The following is a 23519-nucleotide window of genomic DNA, read 5'->3' as shown; positions in this document are numbered from 1 at the left end:
CCTCTCTCTGTGTCTCTCATGAATAAATAAATAAAATCTTAAAAAAAAAGCAAGAGAAAGCCAGACATACAGGATTCAGACTTTGCGACGGAGATAACTAGAAACAGCGGTGCCAAGCTGGCTCATCAGTAGAGCATGTAACTCTTAGTCTTGGGGTTGTGAGTTCAAGCCCCACGTTGGGCATAGAATTACTTAAAAAAAGAAAGATCTAGAAACACAGTAATAAAGGCATCTCAAAGGCAGTGTTTCTGCTTTACTTTGCATTGTCTGAGCACTAAGGTGAGTTCTTTTTTGTAACCATGGGTACCCTGAGTCTCTGGATGCCCTTTGTCAGGGTCAGCTAGTCTTCACTGTTCAAGGACACCCCTCTGCCCTCTCCGCCTGACGGTTTTGATGAGGACTTAAATGTCCTGGAACATATATAACCCCAAAAGATATGCATGAAATTAGCTATTCCATCATATTCCACAAATTTTTACTGAGCACATACTACACACCGGTACATTCTAATCTTTCCATAAATTTGCAAAGTAAGTATTATTCTTCCTATTTGTATTTGGACATTACTATTCCTATTCATGGAGAAAACTGTGGCCCAGAGATGGTAAGATGTCTGAGATCACAGTACTAGGTAGTGGCCGTCCTGGGATACCATTAAGTCTCAGGCTACAAACTTTGCTCTTCTTACTGAGTTGCACCACCCATGGAATCCCAACTGCCTCCAATAACTGGTTTGTTTTGTTTCATTTTGTTTTTCAAGACCCAAGGAGCAAACTGCTAAGCCAAATGGGATAATCAGACAGGAGCTCTGGGGACTTCAGAAGTGCTGAAGGAAGCAGGCAGGTGTTGCTGTGGCTCCCCCCAGGCCAGACTCATTTCAGGGATGACACCTGACTGTGAGAGGAGGAAATTCAGCTTGTGTCAGGGCCTGAATTTTTAAGATTAATCACATCGGTCCTTCCTAAAATGCAAGTGACTGCAGTTGAGAGAGATAAAAGTATTGTCAAATCCCCCTCATTTCTAGACAAGAGATGAAATATAGGGATTCCTAGAATAAGTTTTTATATGACTGGCTAAGAACCTCATCACAGACACCATCTGTGAAGCAAGAGTCTGGTTTTTAAGCCAGGCTAGCTACAGTCTTTGATGATCACCTGGCCCTGAAAACACTGGATCTTGGTTCTCCTTTGCTGTTATTCCAGAACGTCTATGGTAGTGATTCACATCAGTTTGCTCTTGTTCTCCTAAGTGCCCAAACTCTCTACCATCAGCCAACTACCACTTACCATCCTCATCCACAGAAGCCCCCGACACCAGGTCCAGGTTGATACAAATTAACGCCATCAAATCAAGCCTCAAAAGGCTCTGCTTATGAGGTCAAATTCTAGAAAATAATTTTGACTTATACTGTTGACAATATTACAAATATTAGTAGCCATGCTATTCAAAAATAAAATCAGTCGCTAACATGAACTCTTATAACTTCACTGTGGGGAGGACAATGTGAGTGTGACTTTCAGTGAAGTGACATTCACAATGAGTTATGCACCCTCATTCTCCAAAGATGGGTCTACGTCCAACTTTTTGCAAATACCTGATTGTTTTTTAAATGTGTAGGGTATATATATGGCCTGAAAGTCTTCTCATTGCTGCACCCTGAGATCTCACCAATTAGAGAAAATTTATTTAGCTTAAAAGCATTCTGGTTCTATAGTAAGTGACATTTAAACTCACTGAAATCAATGAGGAAGTGGGAATGTCAGAATCCGAGGGCTTTCCACACAAGACCAGTCCTGAGTGAGTGGTTTGGCAGCCCTGGCGCACAGGAAGCAAGCATTGGGGTGGGCTGACTTGCACGGGGTTTCTGGAGCTCTGAGGCAGACAGACACACCTGGTGGTGGCAGGGAGCAAGAACCCCAGCACATGGACTGGAGTGAGGAGCAGGACAGCTGCAGAAACACATCCTATAAAATAAGAGATCATGTGGCTAATGGTGGCAAGGCTCAGGCATGGGGGAAGCAAGGTGCTGACCCAGGTTCCTGGATGGGACAGAGCAAAGGTGAGGCTGGTCCCATGCAGCGGTGCTGCCCTACTGACCTATGGGGCCTTATATCCTCTTGACTAGCTGAACATGGCTGTGGGAGCGCGACTCAGGGCCTGCCCTGCACAGTCAGGGCTAACTGCTTCCATGCATGGGCTTGGGGGGGTTTCCCAGAGCGGAGCCAAGCAGGGAGTTTTGGTGGTGATGGAGGCCTAATTTCGAAGTCTGGAGAACTGCAGAGGAGGAAGGCTGGGAAGTTGGCCAGAATGACACAGAGAAAGTGCTGTGTGGGGTGGGCACAGCCCTCTGATGCAAGTGTGCCAGGGCAGGCCCTGGATGGCATCATCATCGGGGAGATGCCTCTCAACACCCTCCTTTCTTTAAAACCAAGTCAGTCTGCTGTAGCTCTAAAGTCATTCATCCTTAAGAAGGTGAGTGGAAATACTGTATCTGTCTTTCTTAATTTGTGGAGTTTTGATGTCAATGGTGTTATTTCCAAGCCCCTCTGTAATATTGCAGGTGGCGCAGTTGGCTATCAAGTTGTGAGGCCCAGGTTCCCTTTTCAAGATAACAGGCTTAGAAATGACGGTTGCTTCTCTCCAAGGTCAGTAATTAACTTTTCGTGGGTTTTGCTGTCCCTACTTCCTAAGAGAGAGGATGATTGTTCACTTGCCCACTAGCATATACAAACCATATGTGCCCAATGTCTCAATTTTAGTTCATCAGCGAGGTATGAAATTATTTTTAAATGACGTATCTTTCGATATTCAAATGAGAATCAATCTGGCAAGGAAAATTACATGATGCTAATTATTCTTTGTGCATATAAATCAGCTGTGAAATCATTCGAAACTCCTGTGTGTTTGGGTTCTTTACTAGCAGTGCAGAATAATTATCAACAAAGCTCGGTACGCTGCACTTAGCAAAAGGTCTCATTATTCAGTGCGAGCACAGCTTTGCTGAGCGCTCCCTGGCACACAAAATACCTAGCTCAGCTTGTGCCCACCACGAAGCACACCTAAAAAGGTATGTGATGGCTATCCAGTTCCCAGATAATCAGGAGCATCTTTGGAGAGCAGAAGATAGGAGATCTGATTTGATTCGAGGGAGAGGGGCAAACTAAGTCATCTGTAAGAGCGGATATTCTAAATCAAGAGTAGGAACAGATACTTAAAAATTAGAAGCTACTTCTTATAATGACATTCAAAATGTGATTCTTATCACGTGTGACCCCTTCCTATTCCACTTGCACTCCTCCCCACTCCCTCAACCATTATAGAATTAGATTACGACGTTGAAATAGATAAGCCAGGAATGAAAGGTGTAAGTCACTGGAGTGAAAGCATCTTGAGCAGACAAACATTATTTATTATTTTCTTATTGCTTTTAGGTGGCACTTCTGGCTCCTGGTGATTGCAATAGGGCTTCAAAATTAATAAACTGGTGGGAGCCACTGGTCTGGTGATTTTTACTTCCTCTGAGATGAAGACCTTGTGGCCCACATTTCCCAGGGGAGCAAGCACAACTGCTCAGAATGGTCAGCATCAGGTCCGCTCCTGAATACCACCTTTTCTCCGTGGATACAAGGGATACCTGGGTCACCGGTGTGGGGAGCTAGGAGAACCTTCCTCTGTCTTTTCTCTAAACCTAGGCTGGAGACCAAATCCATGCTTAGCTCTGGGAAGAGCTGTTCCCTTGGAGGCAGCAGATTTCACTGCCATCGGCTCCAGTGCATTTTCTTTGGGGATCTTGAAAAGAACCCAATGTGAGATATCGTCAGAGGCAGTTTTGGCCAGGAAGGGATACCCTGGCAACTCTCCATCTCCCTGTTGTTGAACCCTCCTCTTAAACCCCACAGGCATCTGTGGCACAGACTCCCTCCCCACCATTAACTCATTCCTGCTAAGGGGCTAGCTGAGAAGATTTTAGGGGACCCCTCTCTAAAACTGATTATTTACAGCAGGACCGTGGCCCTGCATCCCATCAAATTGCTCCCTTTGAAAAGCTGGTGTTGCACTCAGGTGACATTCACTATCCATTGTTCCGTTCAAGGAGGGATTCCTATCCAGCACATTCCAGCTCTGCTCCCTCTGATAGAATTAGCCCCTCTCGTTCAAATCCAAGCCTCCCTAAAAGTGTGCAGAAAGCCAACTCCACAGAAATAGCAGTGTCTCATGAACCAAGGTCCTTGTTTCTAAATGTGTGGCACACACTTACAGACCTGCCCCACCCTCCAATGGGGTTCTCTACACATCCTTTTCTTCTGCAACATCTGTGGCTCTGAGAACACCTGCCACTGTATAGCTGCTACTTGCATATATGTGTCTGTCCCCACCCCATCGGGGGCCCTTTGGGAGCCAAACTGTGTTTTATTTCTATTGATTTATCTTTCCTCACCTCTATCCTTGCTCAGATCAAGAAGGAGGATTTGGGGGGTCTGGCCAATTTAAAGACCAGAGAATATATTTAGGAGGAAACATTTTTGACTATGAAAATGGCACCTTGACTAAATTTTGAAATCTTTTTCTTGTGAAGAGCTTCATCTTGCAAGCAAGCCTATATGGATAAAAATCCCAACTGTCAGGTTTGCCCGTCTAGGGCCCCACCCAGAACACCAACAGAAACAGCAAAAGATGAAAGAGAATAAGTATAAAAGAGACTCATGTTTATCTCCACAGAACATATGACTTTTGATAACAGATTATGTTAAGAGGAGAAGCCCTATTAATTTAATTTCACTGACCTGGAGCTATGGGGAGAGAGAAGCTCAAAGTTTTGTCAACTTTACTTGCAAGTCCAACTTGCATTTGATGAAAAACAGCCCCAGAAGGAAACATTATTTACCGATTTAAAGTAAAAGGAAAATATTCAAAAGGTCTCAAAGAAATGACAACCCTCAAATAAATGTGCACTGCCTTCTCCGCATTGTGATACTGTGTCATCTGAATTATAAAAAGTCTTAGTAGCAGAAGTGCCCCCATAGTAAGAGAGCCACCTGACTCCAGAGAAGCTTGGCATTCTCGTTAGAATGAGTAGGAAAACGGAAACGTTATATATAAAACAGCTGAATTAATAATATTTTACAAATTGACATCTACAGAAAATTTGCCGAAAGACATTTCTCCTGAAATAATCATTTCCAAAATCACTGTTTTGAAAATATTATATCCATCCCTACTTAAAATTTTTATTTTATTTTTTATTTTTTTCTTACTTAAAATTTTTATTTTATTTTTATTTTTTATTTTTTTCTTACTTAAAAATTTTAAATGAGAGCCATGGCAAAATCTCTTCTCCAACACCCATCCCCACCCCCACAGCTAAGAATGTGGAATTGAGGAGAAACTTTAAAATCAACACATGACGGGTGAAAGCAAAGAGACGCGGAGTCATTTCAAAGAAAGTGAATGGGTCCTACGGCAGCAGGATCAGCCTTTAATCTGATTGAAGATATTCATATTCCAAAGACAAACTGTTTTCCTTAAAATGGAGTGGATCATCTATGGAAGCAAGGAAAGCTGCAGAGTGGAAAATTGGCAGCGCCTCTCAAGTACTGTTCAGGGTGGGGGGCAGCCAGATGATGGCTGATGGGGATGGATGGGCTACAGTCCACAGTCAGATTGGCAATCCCTTCTTGCTCATGGGAGCCACTACATCAGTGATTGGAGCCTGATCTCATTACTAATTCAAATCATTAAACTAACCCTCTTGTTCTGATTCCATGCGTACCAAACAACCTTCTGATAATTTGTTTCCCTCTGTAGCAATTTTGTAAATGATAGAAGAGGTTGGTTAGGCAGACAGCGTATCTGTTCCACCTGCCAGTTCTATTTATTATAAATTAATAATTTGGTATCTGGGTGCTACATAGTGTCTCTCTAAGCTTTGTGAGCTTGAGTCAGAATTTCTGAGTCTGTTCTGGGACTACCTCAAAGGGGAAACTCCTTGACCCAAGGGGTAGCCAAGACTGGCCCTCTGGGTGGCTGCCATTCTATTTGATATCCCGACCTGGCTGCGAACTCCTTTCATGCTAATTCCTACAAGCAAATATTTTAAAACAACATATAACAGCCTTTTTCACCTACTTGGTGTGTGAGGGAAGTGTCCAGTATGAAGGTCATAGTAGCGCTTACTTTCACTTCACCTCACCTCTCGTGTTCCCCCTGATGTCCAACCCCCCCCCCCCCCCCGGCACCAGTTCCTCCCTACATACAATGACTCTTGAATCTGGAACTCCAGCTCTGCTGTCTCTCCTGACCCTTGACTGTTCAACAGCCAGGTGGACCTCCTGACGTGGAGATCTGACAAGTACCCCAAAGTCAACATGTCAAAACTGAGTCACACTATTCCCCACAATGGGTTTTTCTGCTCCTTTGCTTTTGTTTAAAACCATTTCCTGAAAAGTACCCACATATTCAAGCTTCAAACCTGAGTAGCCATCTGAATTAGTTGCCTAGGGCTGCTTCAACACGTAGTACATACCAGGTGGCTTCAACAACAGAAAAGTATTGGGTCAAAGCTCTGGAGGCTCTGAGTCCAAGACCAAGGTTTTGGCAGAGCTGGTTCCTGCTGAGGATTCTGAGGGAATTATCTGTCTGTTCCCTGTATCTTCACATGGTCTTTCTTCTAAGTCTGTGTCTAAATTTTCCCCGTGTATCTGGACACCGTGGCTCAGGATTTCAACCTATGAATTTTTGGGGAAGAAAATCCTAACTCTCTCCCCGCACATTAAAGCTCTTACCAAGTCCTGCTGACCCTAAGCATTTGCCCATCACTGTCAGGGCTCTCTTCTAGGTCTCCTGGTTTGTTTTATTGCCCTCCTGCTCCTCGCACCCAGAACTCTAATCCACTCTGCACACCTAGACTGAGAGGTCTTTCTCTAAAGCACTTGCTATTACTGCCTTTGAAGCCTTCACTGGCATCTCCCTTACACTCATTAAAATTCCCTATCAGAGTTTTTAAGGGCTCTTAAGGTCTGGGACCACTTATCCAGCTTCATTGCCAGACTACATCCCACACAGGGCTACACACCCAGCAAGACTGATCCACCTTCCCTTCTACTTTACTCTCCTGGTTTCTGAACATACTCTCCCCTCAGCCTAGAACACTTCGCTTCTCCATTCACCATTTTAACTTCTGCACATCCTTGAACTCTCTGCTTGGGTATTACACTAAGGCTGTGTGAAGTGTCATCCTTGTGTATTCTCTTGACATCCTTTCTTCACTCATCATAAAACACTGAAACAGTCCACGAATTCATCTACATTCTGCACAGACTGTGAGCCTCATGATGAGGGATTCTGTCTATTTGGCACACAGTTGCATCCCTGGAGTGCCTAGCACAGGTTTCTGGCTCGTAGCAGGTAGTAAAGAGCATTGCTAGATACTTGTCGAAAATAATAACTTTCTGGTTTTTTGCTAACAAGGCTTTCTGACTAGAAATTTTAATCAAATCAAATTTTAATCGAATCAATTTAGATTCAAAGTAGATAATAATGTTGGAAGATTTCAACTGTGTTTTCAGTTGCAAACCTCCAGGGCTAGGAATTCAAATCCATTTATATACTGACAGACAGTACACATGACAATATGTTCACACGAGTGCAATGACCACATGTCTCCATTTGACTGGAACCACCCGGTGTAAGCCTATTGTTCCAGTGTAATTATCAGTAACATTCCCGTTCACTCTCACAAATACACTGTTTTGGGTGATTAATTATGTGGTCACCTACTCCTAAGCCAGTTTACAAATGTTTCATTTTGTAGATGAAAATAGTGTGTTCCTAACTCTGCTTTCTAAAGGGAAAGTAAATAGCTATGGTCCAAAATACAGAATGAGATTTGTTTGAGAAAATGGGGTTTAAGAACAAAAGGATGATAGTAGCTGAGGTTTGTAAGATGCAGACTTCTGCCGTAAAGCAAACAATGGAACAAGTCTGAGTGAACCTGTGATCAAGCCAACAGGGAATTCACGTGTCAGGAGTAATGCAGTTAAAGCACAGTAGGTCTCAGATTCATATGAACCACTAATTCTGAGGGTTTTTAATTTTGGGGGGGGGGGCTTGTTTTGTTTTTGTTTTTAGTCATTGAGAAATACATCCAATTTATATCTTACATTTAAATAAATTATGACCAAAGCCTCACAGATCAAGAGCAGAAATCTGGACAGGGATGTAGGTCTATTTTCTAGAACTCCCTCATCACATTGCTTGAGACTGGTTTGTGATTCAGTTTCAAGTGCTGACTATGCCAGAGCATCAGTTTAGCCACCGTGTAGCATGAGCATGAAAGTATCCCCCCTAGCCTAATACAGGCACTGCTAGGATTATCTGTTCATGTGGATTTTCCTTGTCTTTATCCTCCTTCATATTACCAATATTGGGAGAATGGTTTAATGATAAAAATGAACCTTTTTTTTTAAGGAGAGGAAGGTAGACCAGATTCACTTCCAGGATAAGATTACCTTGTCATCTTTTGACTAACATCGTTCAAAAATTTGTTTTAAAAGATTTTATTTATTTATTTATTTATTTATTTATTTATTTATTCGAGAGAGAGAGAGAGAGAGAGAGAGAGGCAGAGACACAGGCAGAAGGCAAAGCAGGCTCCACGCAGGGAGCCCGACATGGGACTCGATCCTGGGTCTCCAAGATCACGCCCTGGGCCGAAGGCAGCACTAAACCACTGAACCACCCAGGCTGCCCCATAGTTCAAATTTTTTTTTATTTTTTTAATTTTTTTTTCATAGTTCAAATTTTAAAAGCATATTCAGAAAAGTAAATCTAATAGAGGTAATATAAGGCAAAGACTCACTGAATAAGCATTAACTAACAAGAGGTTTAAATATGTTAACTTAAGGCCAAGTTAGTGACATCAGTGAATGTGGGTGGGGGTGTGGAATGAACGTGTCTATGTCACCATTTAAACTTGTGCTTTTCAAACTCCTGCACTTCTTTAAGTGGTGCCATTTTTTAAAACTAAAATCAGGTATGGGGCAGCCCGGGTGGCTCAGTGGTTTAGCGCCGCCTTCAGCCCAGGGCATGATCCTGGAGACCTGGGATCGAGTTCCACGTTGGGCTCCCTGCATGGAGCCTGCTTCTCCCTCCGCCTGTGTCTCTGCCTCTCTCTCTCTGTGTCTCTCATGAATAAATAAATAAATCTTAAATAAAATAAAGTAAAATCAGGTATGGAAATATAGCAACCAGAGAAACGTATATACTCTTGTAAAATGCACTCAAATATCCTGTGTTTTTCTTAAGGCCAAATACACAAGGTTGTCATAGTAAATCTTAATACACACATACATAAATACACACATTTTTATTTCAAAAAAAAACCCCAATTGATTTAATATCGATGGGTTCTATATAAAACATAAAACTAAGATTCTGACTCCCTGGAGCTCCCACATTGAAACAGAACTGAATGCTCTTACAATCTAGCTAGACTGTCCTCTCTACATGGGGTCATTCTGCCCCAAATCAAAACTTGAATTGTCCTATGAACCACAAAAGTTGAGTTCATGCCCTTTGAGAATTGGTGGAAAATCCAATTTGCTTCATTCCACCCCTGTCTACAGAGACAGGCTGATCTAATAATTGTCAGATAGGTTTCAGATCTCAAGTGCTCAGAGAGTTTCTTGTAAATACAGTCACTGCCTGACTTTCCAATGCCAGCATTGTATACCCATCCCTGAATAAGCCACAAGCCAACGTACAGAGCTCTCCTTTACAATCTATAGAAGGCTCATTACAGTCGCTCAGTTGATAAATTAGAAATGTGGGACCCTCTTCTTCTAGGAATCATGGACAAAAACACCTAATGTAGGGATTCTTCAGCCTGTTTGTTCACTGAGAAATGGTTAAGTACTGGATATTACAGACTGGGGTATAAAGCTCATCAACTAAAGCTGTCCCTGAGCAAATTTCCTTAGCGGCTCTATGACTCAGTCTCTCTGAGTTCCTAATGAAACAGGAATAAAAATTGGATATAAATCAAAAAGGTCGGGTTGTTAGAGGTGGGCGGCTTTGACCCAAGAGCGTTGGCAGCTCCAGTGTGTACAGAATGTTTCCTCTTAACTCCCTTTCTGCATTGGCAGAACTGGCTGTGGGCTCTCAATGTTACCATGAGGATCATAGCCCACCCAGATCAGGTGACAACTAATGATGGTGGCTTTCCTAGGAGCATCTGCAGTAACTGCAAGTACTGGTCTCCTGTGGAAGAGGGCCCTTGCAGAATCTCCACCATCTGTAAACAACCTAAAGAATGAACTTGGTGATAAAAGGAAGAATAAAGATGAAGGGGAGGTTTGTAACCATGAAAAAGGGGCTGCAGCTGTTTGTCTTGAGCCTCATCAGGAAGAGAAAAAGAAGAAACATTTTGGATTCAGAGACAGAAAAGTGATGGAATATGAGAATAGGATTCGAGTGTATTTCACACCAGACAAAATCATCCAATATTTTGCCACCTTGAAAGTAATCAATGAACCTGGTGAATCTGAAGTGTTTATGACTCCACAAGATTTTGTGTGATCCATAACACGCAATGAAAAACAACCAGAAAACTTGGGTCTAGATCAATATACAATAAAATGCTTTGATGGAAAGAAAACTGCCCAGGAACGAGAAAAATTTGCTGATGAAGGCAGTATATTCTATACCCTTGGAGAATGTGGACTCATATCCTTTTTGGACTACATTTTCCTTACAACTGTTCTTTCTACTCCTCAGAAAAATTTTGAAGTTGCCTTCAAGATGTTTGACTTGAATGGATATGGAGAAGTAGACATGGAGGAGTTTGAGTAGGTTCAGAGCATCATTCGCTCCCAAACCAGTATGGGTATGCGTCACAGAGATCGTCCTACTACTGGCAACACTCTAAAGTCTGGCTTGTGTTCAGCCCTCACAACCTACTCCTTTGGAGCTGATCTTAAGGGGTAGCTGACAATCAAAAACTTCCTTGAATTTCAGGGTAAACTTCAGCATGATGTTCTGAAATTAGAGTTCGAACACCATGACCCTGTGGATAGGAAAATTACTGAGAGGCAGTTCGGTGGCATGCTGCTGGCCTACAGTGGACTGCAGTCTAAGAAGTTGACTGCCATGCAGAAGCAGCTCAAGAAGCACCTCAAAGAAGGAAAGGGTCTGACATTTCAGGAAGTGGATGACTTCTTTACTTTCCTAAAGAATATTAATGATGTGGACACTGCATTAAGCTTTTAGCATATGGCGGGGCCATCTCTTGATAAAGTGACCATGCAGCAGGTGGCCAGGACAACAGCTAAAGTGGAACTCTCCAACCATGTGTGTGATGTGGTGTTTGCACTCTTTGACTGCGATGGCAATGGGGAGCTGAGCAATAAGGAATTTGTTTCCATCATGAAGCAGCGGCTGATGAGAGGCCTAGAGAAGCCCAGAGTCATGGGCTTCACCCGCCTCATGCAGGCCATGTGGAAATGTGCACAGAAAACTGCCGGGGACTTCGCTTTGCCTAAACAGTAACCCAGAACTGCGAGAGGGACCACCGCCTCCACCCAGAGCACCCTGACCCCTTGAGCAGAGCCTTGGCACAACTTTCCGGCTGCTGCTTGTGGAAGTAGCGCTCCCTTCCTCTTGGGAATGATCTCAGGATTCAACCAGTTTCCCCTCTCCACCCTTCCCCTGGCAAAGTGTTTCTGCTCAGCTCTCTTTCTGCCCATTGATTATCCCCTTAGGTTCTCAAAAACTTGAACAAGTCCTAAAAGTTCAGGCTTCTGGCAGGTTCATCAGCACCATGCATTCAAGTTACCCTGTGGATGAAGAATGCAGGGAACCATACCTGCCAACACTGGGAAACAGTTCTTGAGTCATTTTTGCTGTGGATTTACATTAAGAACATTATTTGCTTTTCCTCCTGCTGGTGTTTTTAAGCCACAAGGTGGGAAGACCTCTGAAAAGCAGAAGGAAGCCCATGATGAACAGTCATGAGGAAGACCCGGGCAGCCTGGGCCAGAGAAAGGATCCATGTCGGTCCCCAGGATGGCTCTGAGGCCTGCTCCAGGCAGGTGATTTGGGGCAAGATTTGGAATTTCAAGCAGCTGCTTCATGGCTCTTGGGTTCCCTAGGAGGACGCTGCCACAACTCGGTGCTTAATGAGCAGCGGTGATTAAGTCTGTGTTCCCTGTAAGCGCCACTTCCCCTTCAGGAGTGGGTCTCTGAAGCTGAGGCCTGGCTCAGAGCCTGTCTACCCTCTGTCTTAAGTACTTGTAAAATATCACTTTAATTAGAACAGTTTACAATAAACTCTCCTCACCCCTGCAAAAAAAAAAAAAAAAAATCACAAAGATCCTGGCATCTGGTAGGGGCTCAATAAATATTAATTATTATTATTATTGTTTTCTTGTGGCTACTATTATTGCTGCTTATAAGAGTTGTCACTGGCACTCCTAATCCTATATAATAATTTTGAGTTGTATAGATAGACCAGTAGAGTAGTGAAAAAACAACACAGATTTTATGATAAGCCACATCTATATTCTAAACTAGTTCTGACACATAATAGTTATGCAACCCTCTGCCACTTTCTTAACCTTTCTGAGACTTGGTTTCCTTATCCGTAAAACGGGTATAATACCAATAGTTGTGAATTAAAGGTAATGTATAGAAAAGCAATTGGGCCAATGAGAGTAAACACTCATTAAATGTTTGCTATTGATGTTATTACTTCTACTTCCAAAAAGGCATAAAAATATATGTCCTCAAAACCATCTGATTTCATGGCATTGTCCTCATATACAACACAATTATCACGGGCATTTTTGTCACCCCAGTCAGTTCAGGATAGTATGTAAGAGCTTTGCAAATTCACAAGAGTAAGAACGGACTAGAAAAGAATAAAAACAGCAGGAGACCCACTGACTTTGCTTCCTTAGGAAAGATTGCGCTTAGCACAGGGAGAGGCAGAGGTGGCTGCATAATAGGCCTCACAGTCATGCAGTTGATTGGTTTTTGCAAGTTGGAGAGCTAGAGTCAGAATCAGAATCCATTTCAGGTTTTAATTCAACATTTAAAGGCTGGAAAGATGTTTTTCTAAGTAAGTCTGAAATAATAAATCAACATGACACATGGAAAAGATTCTAAATAGGCAATGGTTTGCCATTGCTGAGAATTCAAACATCTCCTCTTTGCTGTTACGCCAAGATGCAGAGCAGAGAAAGAAATCCCAAGCTGATGGCATAGAAAGCTACTGTATTCCCTTCTGAGACTGAGCACAGAGCACTACGTGCTCTCACCATGCTCAGGAGCAGACAAGCAGATAAATGAAATGCATCTTTCTTGTAGGAACCCGTGATAGAGCATCTCTGAAGATAAGCATCTAGTATATTGATTGCCTATTTGCTAGGACTTCAGAGAAAGGGAAAAAATTCAGCAGTGGTTGAATCAAACTACTGCAACCCTATGTTTCTGGGTGGGTTTGTATTTGACCCTGGTGAAAAGCCTGTAAGTTTTGAGGCAGCTTATCCCCCCGATCAAAACATCAGAGACTGGTTGTATTTTACCTCTGTGTTCACATAAAATTCTTATCAGCAATTTCCTCCCGTCTCCTGGTCCTCTGGAGCCCTCAGAGCAATCTCAGGGTTAACGTGAATTAGGCACGAGGGGATTCCTCACAGGCAGCAATGAGCCCATCTCACACAAGGCTGTTCAGACTTACTGCCCAGAAAGAGCCACAGGGGACTGGGCTCGGGCATTCTGGAGGCACATCCCATGCCAAAAGCAGATCTAGTGTGGCTATGGCCTGTGAACGTGGGCTGTGCACCATAGTCAAAAGTGCCCTCATCTTGTTCTAGAAACAGAACTCAATAACTGAATCTTGATGTTAAAGACCACTTTCTTTCTTAAGATGGCCGGAACTTTCAGCCCAGAGAAGCTGGGGAAATGTCTCTGTGCTGGGCATTCACATTTTCTTTTATGATCAAATTCTGCAGCCTTCATTATCCCACACCTGCTAACATCCCTCATCACTCTATGTTAGATATCATTTCTGTGTCTCAGGCAGAACCCATGGGTTACAGGGAATTTTCAGCATCTTGCCCAACCAGCTCCAAGCTCAGGCTATGAAGCATTTTATTTACTTTTATCAACTTCCTTGTGAAGCTCTGGGTATTTATTTTATTTGCTATTATAGAAACACATGCAGGAATGGAAGGTATAACTCCCTTCCCCTTAGCAGTCATCCACCCGTGGTAGTGCTCACTACAATAACATTTTCTGGGTCTCTGTGGCTTCCGCTTTGGTGGGAGGGATTTCTGGGCAACATAAGCAGTCTTTGGCAGGAACCCCATCTTCCCATACACGCCCAACTCTACATTGTTAGAAGTGCTTTACTTGACAGTTACTTCCTTTACCACACTATCGTACACCTTCCAGACCATTGTCAACACCTGCACATTTATTGCTTCAGTGGGGTTTTGTTATTGAATGTTGGTTATGCCTGTAAACACATGTATTAAGGATCAGCCACTGCCAAGTGTGCCATAGGTCAGCCCTACCAACCACTCTCTAATCAGCCTGAGACTGCTGTGTAATTCCAGAGATCACAGAAATGAATGGAGAATCCTGGAGTACAGGGGGATATCTTCTGTCCTGGGGAACGTTTCTGTGAACGATATCTTCTGTTCTGTGCTACGTTTGCCATCTGGTAGATAAAGGCAATAATTCGGGTGACTATAATAAGCACAGACTAAGCAAGGACTGTAGTCCTTGTTCCAAACTATATTCACTCTTCTTCTAAGAATCAGGCCACAAAGCTAACCTTTCACATTAAAGATACAACAGCTCATGACAAAAAGGAGAGTATCTAAGTCTCACCGAGAACTCAATAGAGCCAGATAGAAGGTGAAACAGAAGGAATGCCATCTAGTCTTATGTGTGACCATCTTCCATGGAGTCCTGCTGAGTCTTTCTTTCATATTCTTCAGGTTTTCTAGCAGGAATGCTCTTCTTGCCTTCAATCTGATGGTGAAGAAGGGCAAAGGAGAATCCTTCAGTCCCATTCCATTCTGCAGCCTCACTCCTGCCTATAGATCTTTAGGGGAACATTTTTCCTGGGCAGAACATCTATCAGTAGAAGTGAACTCAACTTCTCAGCAGCATAGATGAGAGATCCTGGTTGTCATCCAAGGGAGCAAAATGTGGCACATGCTATAAAAGGGAGGAGTTGGCAAGAGAGGGCAAGGACATGTTTGGGAGGTCTCCCAAGAAGATTTTATTGTCAGTATGTAGCAGGGAGATATGGCTGAGCAGAGAGCTGAAAACATAGGAGATTTGGAGACAAAAGAATAAAGGAGTAGGAACTAGTGGAGTCTGGGGCAGACTTCTTCATCCAACTGCCCACCCCTGGGCCAGCCTGCTGTCGAAGAGATGGGCAAGGTATGAGTCCAGAGCCGTAGGGAGTAGGAGAGGGAGAGGGGTGAAGTAGAGGGCCACAACCACAGCCAGATGGGCAGAGGGCAGAGACCTTCTACAAGGAGTGGCTGGAGACCACGGAGGAACACTGGAGTCCATGGCTTAGGTCCTAGCCAGGGACGTACCTAGCTAAGGGACGTACCTACGAACTGCTTACAGGAGGGTAATTACTTTCTGGGTTTCCTTCCAGTTTAGGTGACTGACAGTCCCAATTTGTCCTGGATGAAGGGATACCCTAGAAGGTGGGACTCTCCAGGCAAACTGGGATGAGGTGGTCACACTGCTGTCATTGCTAAGCTGGATCTATGATGGAAATTCCAAGTGGAAACAAAGCCACTAAGTAGTGGAAGGGAGAAGGAGAGAGGCAGAGGACAGCCATCGCCCCACCTCTGGCAGTGGCCAGGGTATTGTGATGAGATAGAACCAGTGTAGATGTGGAATGCTTCAGAGACCTCTATTCAGGAGCAAATGCAGGGGAGGCTGAGAAAACACCATGCATGCTGGTCCTGGGAGCCATTTTCATAGCACCATCTCCCACAGTAGCAGAGCTACTATGTCTGGCTTGTGGTTGGCAACTAACCCCCAGGAACTGAGGTTACTGTCCCAGGGAACACCTTGGCCTCCTTCCACACTGGCGAGGAGCCCTGAGTTGTGAGGGGGGCTCCCCTGCTAAGCAGAGTTGTCACAATAGGCAGAATGCAGCAGCAGTAGCAGCCTATTGCTGAATGCTGGAGGGCCTGGCTGAGCCACCTTCCTGCACCAGCTACACTCTCTAGATTACCACACCCAGCCTGTGCTCTGAACAGCATGAGCATGCTGATGTTACTCAATTTCTTAAAAAAGATTTTATTTATTTGAGAGAGGGAGGGAGAGAACAAGCAGGGAAAGTGGCAGAGGTAGAGGAAAAAGCAGGTTCCCCATGGAGCAGGGAACCTGATGTGGGGCTCGATCCCATGACCCTGAAATCATGACTTAGCCACAGGCAGATGCTTAACCTACTGAGCCACTGAGGCACACCCCTCACAATTTTTTTTTTATCTATCCCAGATCTCTCTCCTAAGCTGGACTCCTCCATCCAGCTGTGTGAACAACTGCCATCTAACAGGCATCTTATACCAATACAGAGCTCTTTACTGGATACCCTCCTCATTCTTCTAAACCTGCTTCTCTGTCTTGGTAAGGAAAATAAAGAATGACCACAGGGAATTACAAGTCCCAAGTATTATCAAAACATTCATATCTGAAGCCCATCATGAGGTAGGGTTGTTTGTTTTAAATTTTATTTTATTATGGTAAGAGCACTCGATATGTGATTTACCTACTAATCGTATTTTTAAATGTATTGTACATAGTTGTTGACTACAGGTACAACGTTGTACAGATCTCTAGAACTTTTTTATCCTAATTGACTGAAACTATGCTGGTTGTTAGTAACTCCTCATTTCTCCCATTTCCCCAGCAACTAACAACCACCATTCTACCACTGATGCTATGATTTTGACTATTTTAGATACCTTATTTAAGTGGAATTATGCAGCATTTATTTTTCTGTGATTGGCTTATTTCACTTAGCATTAATATCCTCAAGGTTCATCCATGTTGCTGCACATGGCAAAATGACCTTCCTTTTTAAGGCTGAATAATATTCCATTGTACATATATACTGTATTTTCTCTATCCATTCCTCTGTCAACGGACATTTAGATTGTTTCTACATCTTGGCTATTGTGAATAGTGCTGCAATGAATATAGGAATTGAGCTATAAGCCGTTTAAAACTTGGAGCCTTTACGGGCTTTTGTGATACACACCGATCCTGATTTGATATCAAGTGCATCCAGGACCCCCTCTCATCTTTCTTGTTCCTTGGTATCTAATAGGGCAGGAAAGATCAACAGGCATCGTTCTGTCATTAGTAGTACTCATCACATGTACAACATTTAGATGAGCTACAAATGGGAAAGTAACGAGAAAGCATCCGTGTGTGTTACATCACTGCAGAGATTGGCTGCTACACTGTAATTGCACTGAGTATGATTTACCCTAAAGGAAATCTGTAAAAAAGATTTAGACGCTAAGTACAGAGTCACGATATTTCCAAATTTAAATCTTCAGATATTTTTAGAAGATGGGTATGACATATCCACCAACATTCCCCAAGATTCTCTCATTTTCATAATGCTAATTGAGCCTTTCACACTAAATAAAGAAAACTATCCCTTCCACTAAGTGAAATCAGATGGAGCGGGAACTTACTTTTTAAAGTTTACTACATAGCACATTGATAGGTTGTTGATGGTGTTTGTTTCATATATTGACAAATTTTCAATAGGTAGTGTTTACACCACAGATCAAACCCTTCAGGAGGAGCACAATTTAGGGCTTCTCTAGCCTTCAGGAAAGGCTGAAGCTCCCTATTTTGAACTTGAATAAAGGAACGCTAATGCCCAAGCAGAAATAAATGACATATTCCTCTATTAGAAAAATATTCCACCCAATGGTTTTTGCTTTCCGGTAATTTGGTAACAGTAGTATTTAATTACTAACAAGGTTAAGGTGATTCAGACTAGCTCTATTGGTTCTCCAAAATCACAACTGTGCTGTGATGAAAGGAGTCTTGTAGAATGTCTCCCAAAACCGTCCTCTTAGGGACCAGAAGAAGCTGGGGCATCTGTCCACTGACTCCCACTACTATTGGGTGAGGGTTGCATCCAAGGGAGTTAACTTTCCTACTTCAAGGTCAGGAGGCTTCAGGAGAAATCCTAGAGGATGAAACAGAGAGAAACCAAGGTTCTGTGCTTACAGGGCATTTATGGGCACATGCAGGCACTGTCCCCATGGCTGCATTGAAGCCAAATGGGACACAGGGATATGACATGGGCAAAACAAGCATTCCCACAGTAAGTCAAGACTCTTAGAATGTGAGATTTGGGGGCAGAAGACATGCACTAAACCTTAGAGTTCCTACGCTGACTTGTTAAATCAGGGACAAGTCACAGATTCTGAGGATCAATTTCTCTCTAAAGAGAGAGAGGAAGGGAAGAGTCCCGGCCTTCTTTGTGTCATTGAGCTGTTGCTAGGATCAAATGGGATAATGTGAGGAGCTACGAAGTGTTGGGCAAATGCTATTCATTTTGTTGACCACTTACGGTTCCTTCTGGGAATCCATTATTAACTCTGGGTCTGTGAGCATTGAACACCATGAGGCTGCTAAGGTTATTGCTTGAAGGTCCCCTTTGGGGATCCCTGGATGGCTCAGCGGTTTGGCACCTGCCTTTGGCCCAGGATGTGACCCTGGAGTCCCGAGATCGAGTCCTGCATCGGTCTCCCTGCATGGAGCCTGCTTCTCCCTCTGCCTGTGTCTCTGCCTCTCTCTCTGTGTGTGTCTCTCATGAATAAATAAAATAAAATCTTGAAAAAAAAATGGAGGTTCCCCCTGACAGCTTCTCCTACCAGTGGGGCAGATGTGGCCTTGGTTTCATCTGCTCTAGGAGGATTCACTCCCTTCTCCAGTCCTGCCATTCCAGGATTCACTCCCTTCTCCAGTCCTGCCATTCCAGGATTCTGCAGTAGGTCTGTGCCAGTGACAAGACCCTTCACCAGCCTTTCAGCTGAGTGTCTCTAATGGGATAGGCAAGCAGCAAGCACCACTCCCCACATGCAAATAACACTCACCACTCCCTTCTAGACTTCTGCCTTAAGATCTTCTTTCCTACCAATTTACAGCAAAAATAAGGCATGAACTACCCTTTAATCTGCTGCAAGCTTACCAGGGCTCAGGCATTATACTGAATGCCTTATAATACTATGTGTCCTCTAACCTTGTTTATATATCATATGCATGTTATATATAATTATTATCCTAAATTTATGGGAGAAACTGGAGCTCATCTAGATTTAAAAACTTGTCCAAAATGGTTTAGCAGTAAGAAGTGGAAACAGTAAATGAATCCAGGCTGGATCTCAGAGCCAGACACCGTGTGATAGGCCATCCAAAAGTCAGATCATCACCCACTTTGTTTCTTCCTTGGGGAAATAATAACATACTCTCACCCATCACTTCTCCAAAGGACCTTTCAAATATCTCTTTCTTTTTCCCACTTTCTTTTTTGGGCAAATGTACTTTTTTTTTCGTTGATCTATTTCTGCTCTTCTCTCTTGGTGACCTATAAAAATGTCTTCTAAAATGCGATTCTAGTACTAAGAACACAGGAAGGCAGGTACAACATTTCACCCTGAAGCTACTGTCATTTTAATTATCTGGCACATTCATGGAAAAGTGTCCTGGAGATGCTTCCTTTTCTTTTTGTTTGTGGTAACATAGCTGGATCACTTAAGAGTCGAAGCCCCCAAAGTAGAGATACTATTTGATCATGTAACACTATAGCATTAATAAATTTATGAACCACCTTAATTTGCTCTAATTAAAATGGCTTTTTAATTGGTTTTATTTATTTTTTTTTAATTTTTATTTATTTATGATAGTCACAGAGAGAGAGAGAAAGGCAGAGACACAGGCAGAGGAAGAGGCAGGCTCCATGCACCGGGAGCCTGATGTGGGATTCGATCCCGGGTCTCCAGGATCGCGCCCTGGCTCCAGGATCGCGCCCTGGGCCAAAGGCAGGCGCCAAACCGCTGCGCCACCCAGGGATCCCTTAATTGGTTTTAAAAAAAAAGTCTTGTTGAGAATTGCTCCTTTAAAACTGATAAAGTAGGGTGGAGTCAGGCAGATTTCTATCCATCTACAATCTAACTACTCAAACCACTTGAATCCCAGCCCAGCTGCTGAGATTGCACAGAAAGGCCACACAGAGAACAGGAGGAGAAAAGATGCTGCTCCAAGCATTTGCTCAACTCAAAGAGTGGTGTGATTTTTGGAAACACCCACTTGGGCTCTGACTGCATTGAGCTAATCTGTTCAATGAACAGTAGTGACATTTTGTGCTACAATAGATGTAACATCTTCAAAAGAGTAACTAATCTGGCAGTAGGGGCCCTTTGCACCTCAGAAAGTTAATTACATCATGAAATATTTGATGATCTATAAATAAAATCTTGTACTGATTTGGAGAATGTTCCAAATATATCCTCACTTGGGCTGTACATCGATAATGTATGGTAGGATGTTGATTGTTACCAGAATTATAATCCCAATACTGATAGAGCAATGACATCTTCATTATTTCTTGCCCGCTCTCCCTCCCCATCCCTTCCAAGCCTCCCCGCACAGAGGCAGGATGGTCACACGGTAAATCTAATACTGTCATGTAAGTGAAACACTGGGTTGGAAGTTACAGTCAAAAAACACATAGGCAGGGATGAGACACCAGCTGCATGACAGCTATGTATGATTTCCTAGACCATTTCCAAATGCTTTCCTTCCCGTGTGTGTGTATGACATTTCTATCATGTGGTACACTCAATATCTGTGTCAGGCCTTTCCCTAAACAAGACTGCTGGTGTATGATGATAAATAGTGCCATGATCAGCAGTGATTCCCACCCCTCCACATGCTGGCAAAGGTCGCCTAGCAACTGTTGTTAGGGGCAACACCAGCATGTTTAGTTTAAGGCAGTGCAACAGGACAGCTTTGGTCTCCTGAGGGAGGTTCAAGTTTATGCCCTGGAGATTAGGGCCCCGTCATAAATCCATACCAGTTATAACTCCCCTTGTGCTTGCATAAGGTTTAACCATTATTAGTAAATTTGCCAATTTAACAAGATCAAAACGGTCATTCTGAGCATATCACACCTTCCACATAGGCAGTGGAAGAGGGTTAGTATCTGATTTTTACAACCAGGTAACAGCTTGGCTTCATTCCCTTCCCTGCTTAATATTCACAATGCTGACTTCAAAATGGTTTCCAAACTGTGAAGCCTGGCATAAAAATAAAAAGTAAAAAAAAGAAGAAGAAAGTCCTTTATTAAGCCCCTGCTGGGATGCTTTTCTCTTTAATGCATTTCAAAAAGAAAAAAAAGGAACAATTTTGCATTCAGATGCACGTCTGTGTTTGTGGATTACACCACCCCCTACTGATTGATGCTCCTAATGGCTCAGCATTTTGCAAATGAAGAAGCAGTTACTCCAGTTCCATTGGCTGTTAATTCCGTCTACATAGATGTCTGCTGGTCTAATGAGCATAGAATATCTTCCACCAAAATCCATACTTTAAAAGTATATGATAAAAGAACCCTAAAAAATTGCCTATATTAAAAGTAGCCTATAATACAACAGGCAGATAATACAAAATTTAATTTTATGTCACCATATTTATAAAATAGCCAGACCCCATTCAGAGAAAACAAGAATGTATATCAAACAAATTCTACTGTGACCCGAGTTCTTTATATTAAGCAACTCAATAGAGACTCAGTTGGAACAATCTGAACCTATTATTTGAAATAGCTACTAGAACCTTTTTGCTACTACCAGCATTTTTTGCATAACCTTGTATTTAGGCAAGGCTGATTATTCAACAATAATTAAGATTCCTATTTAACATAAAAGAGATTTCAATTATGAATTTATCTTTAATTCTTGGTGTTTTTTTAAAGTCTTCCATTCCTAAGAGCAGAAATACAAAAATTGCAATGGTTTGAAGGACACTATGAGTTCAGACACTCATGTTCAGAGTTTATATAATTTACATTCAAATTACCTTATTAGCCAGTAGTGATTGTAATCCCCTCCTACAGAGTAGTGGAGGGGATTTGTTTTCTCATCCTAAAAAAAGCCAACAAAGAATTAAAATAGAGGTGGTATGAGGAAGAGAAATTGCAAAACTAAAACTAAAAGAACACAACTGTCACTTGCATGTATGTGCCTCTCTGCCTGTTAGAATGGGAAGATCGGTTTCTGAGGACTCTGAGACCACTCACGTAGGGCTTTCTGGGTGATTTAGGAAGCAAGACCATAGTTAGAAAGTCTTTTGTTTTCCTAAGCTTGCATCATCACCCAGCTGCTTTTCTTGGAGCACACAGGTAGGAGGGGATTACTGGGTACCCAAGACAATGCTAAAGGAGAGCCTGACTTGTAGAAGTATCTGAGAGAACCCTGGAGAACTTGTTTTATCTGTTCTCTTGTCATTGTACTTCTACAGTCATTGTACTTCTCCTCACAGGCTAAAGGCAGAATCTTAGGAAAGTAAAACTCCCTCAGGTTTGGGAACTAAGAGATGTGGGAAAAATACACCATTTCAAAAGTGAAAGGGATAGATAATACTGAGAAAATGGGGAGGAACTCCCCTGATGAGTATTTATTATCATTTGAAGTCAAGGAGAGTGGATTAGGGATTGTAGACCAAGTGTAGATTTCACTATAGTGCCGAAGTGTTTTTATTCCAATTTAATAGCATGTAATCAGACATATCTAGCAAACCTGAAAAAGTCAGACACTAACCAAACATCAAGTACATTCCTAAAATTAATTTTACTCCCACAAATCTCTAAGGGGCTATGTTTCTATATTAGCTTCTGCAAATATTTCTTACATGTCATTGCTAAGGATGTTGGAGAAATTCAGTGATAGATAGCCCATAGGTATAGGTAGTATATTAATAGTAATAAAAAATGACAAAAGTCCAATAAAGACATACAAAGGATAACTTTCATTTCACATGTTCTTTGTAAAGATTTAAAGTATAACCTCAGCCTCCAGCCCATGACCTCTGAACAAAATTACAAAGTAAAACAAGGATAAGGAGGCAATAAATGCCAAATTAAGTCATGATAGATGGGATGCAAGAGGGGACCCTGTCCTCTGTACAATAATGTGAAACAAGCAACTAATGTTCCCAAGCTCTTCATGGGAAGGCCAGCCGGGGAGCAGAGAGTAAAGGGACATTGTTGGTCGGGAGATAAAGTGGCACAGGTGCTGTGGCAAAGAATATTGCAGCTACTTTAAAAATTAAAAACAGAATTACCATAAGCTCCAGCAATTCCACTCTTGGATATACACCCAAAAGAATTGAAAGCAAGGATACAACATGAAAAGCAGATACAACATGAAATTACAAGCATCATTCCTTCTGAC

General features: G+C 42.6%; 1 protein-coding gene and 1 pseudogene across 6 annotated transcripts in view; one reads left to right on the top strand and one right to left on the bottom strand.

The window, feature by feature from the left end:
• The window catches only part of FRMD4A (FERM domain containing 4A), a 614318-nt gene that overhangs the window by 503565 nt on the left and 87234 nt on the right, over nucleotides 1–23519 (bottom strand). The gene's annotated exons all lie outside the window — the stretch shown is intronic.
• Nucleotides 10089–11562, top strand: LOC112933202 (calcium uptake protein 1, mitochondrial-like; annotated as a pseudogene).

The sequence above is a fragment of the Vulpes vulpes genome, chromosome 2 (genome assembly GCF_048418805.1).
Source record: "Vulpes vulpes isolate BD-2025 chromosome 2, VulVul3, whole genome shotgun sequence".
NCBI lineage: Eukaryota > Metazoa > Chordata > Mammalia > Carnivora > Canidae > Vulpes > Vulpes vulpes.
The sequence above is the reverse complement of the archived record's forward strand: the minus strand, read 5'-3'. Positions and strand labels throughout refer to the sequence as shown.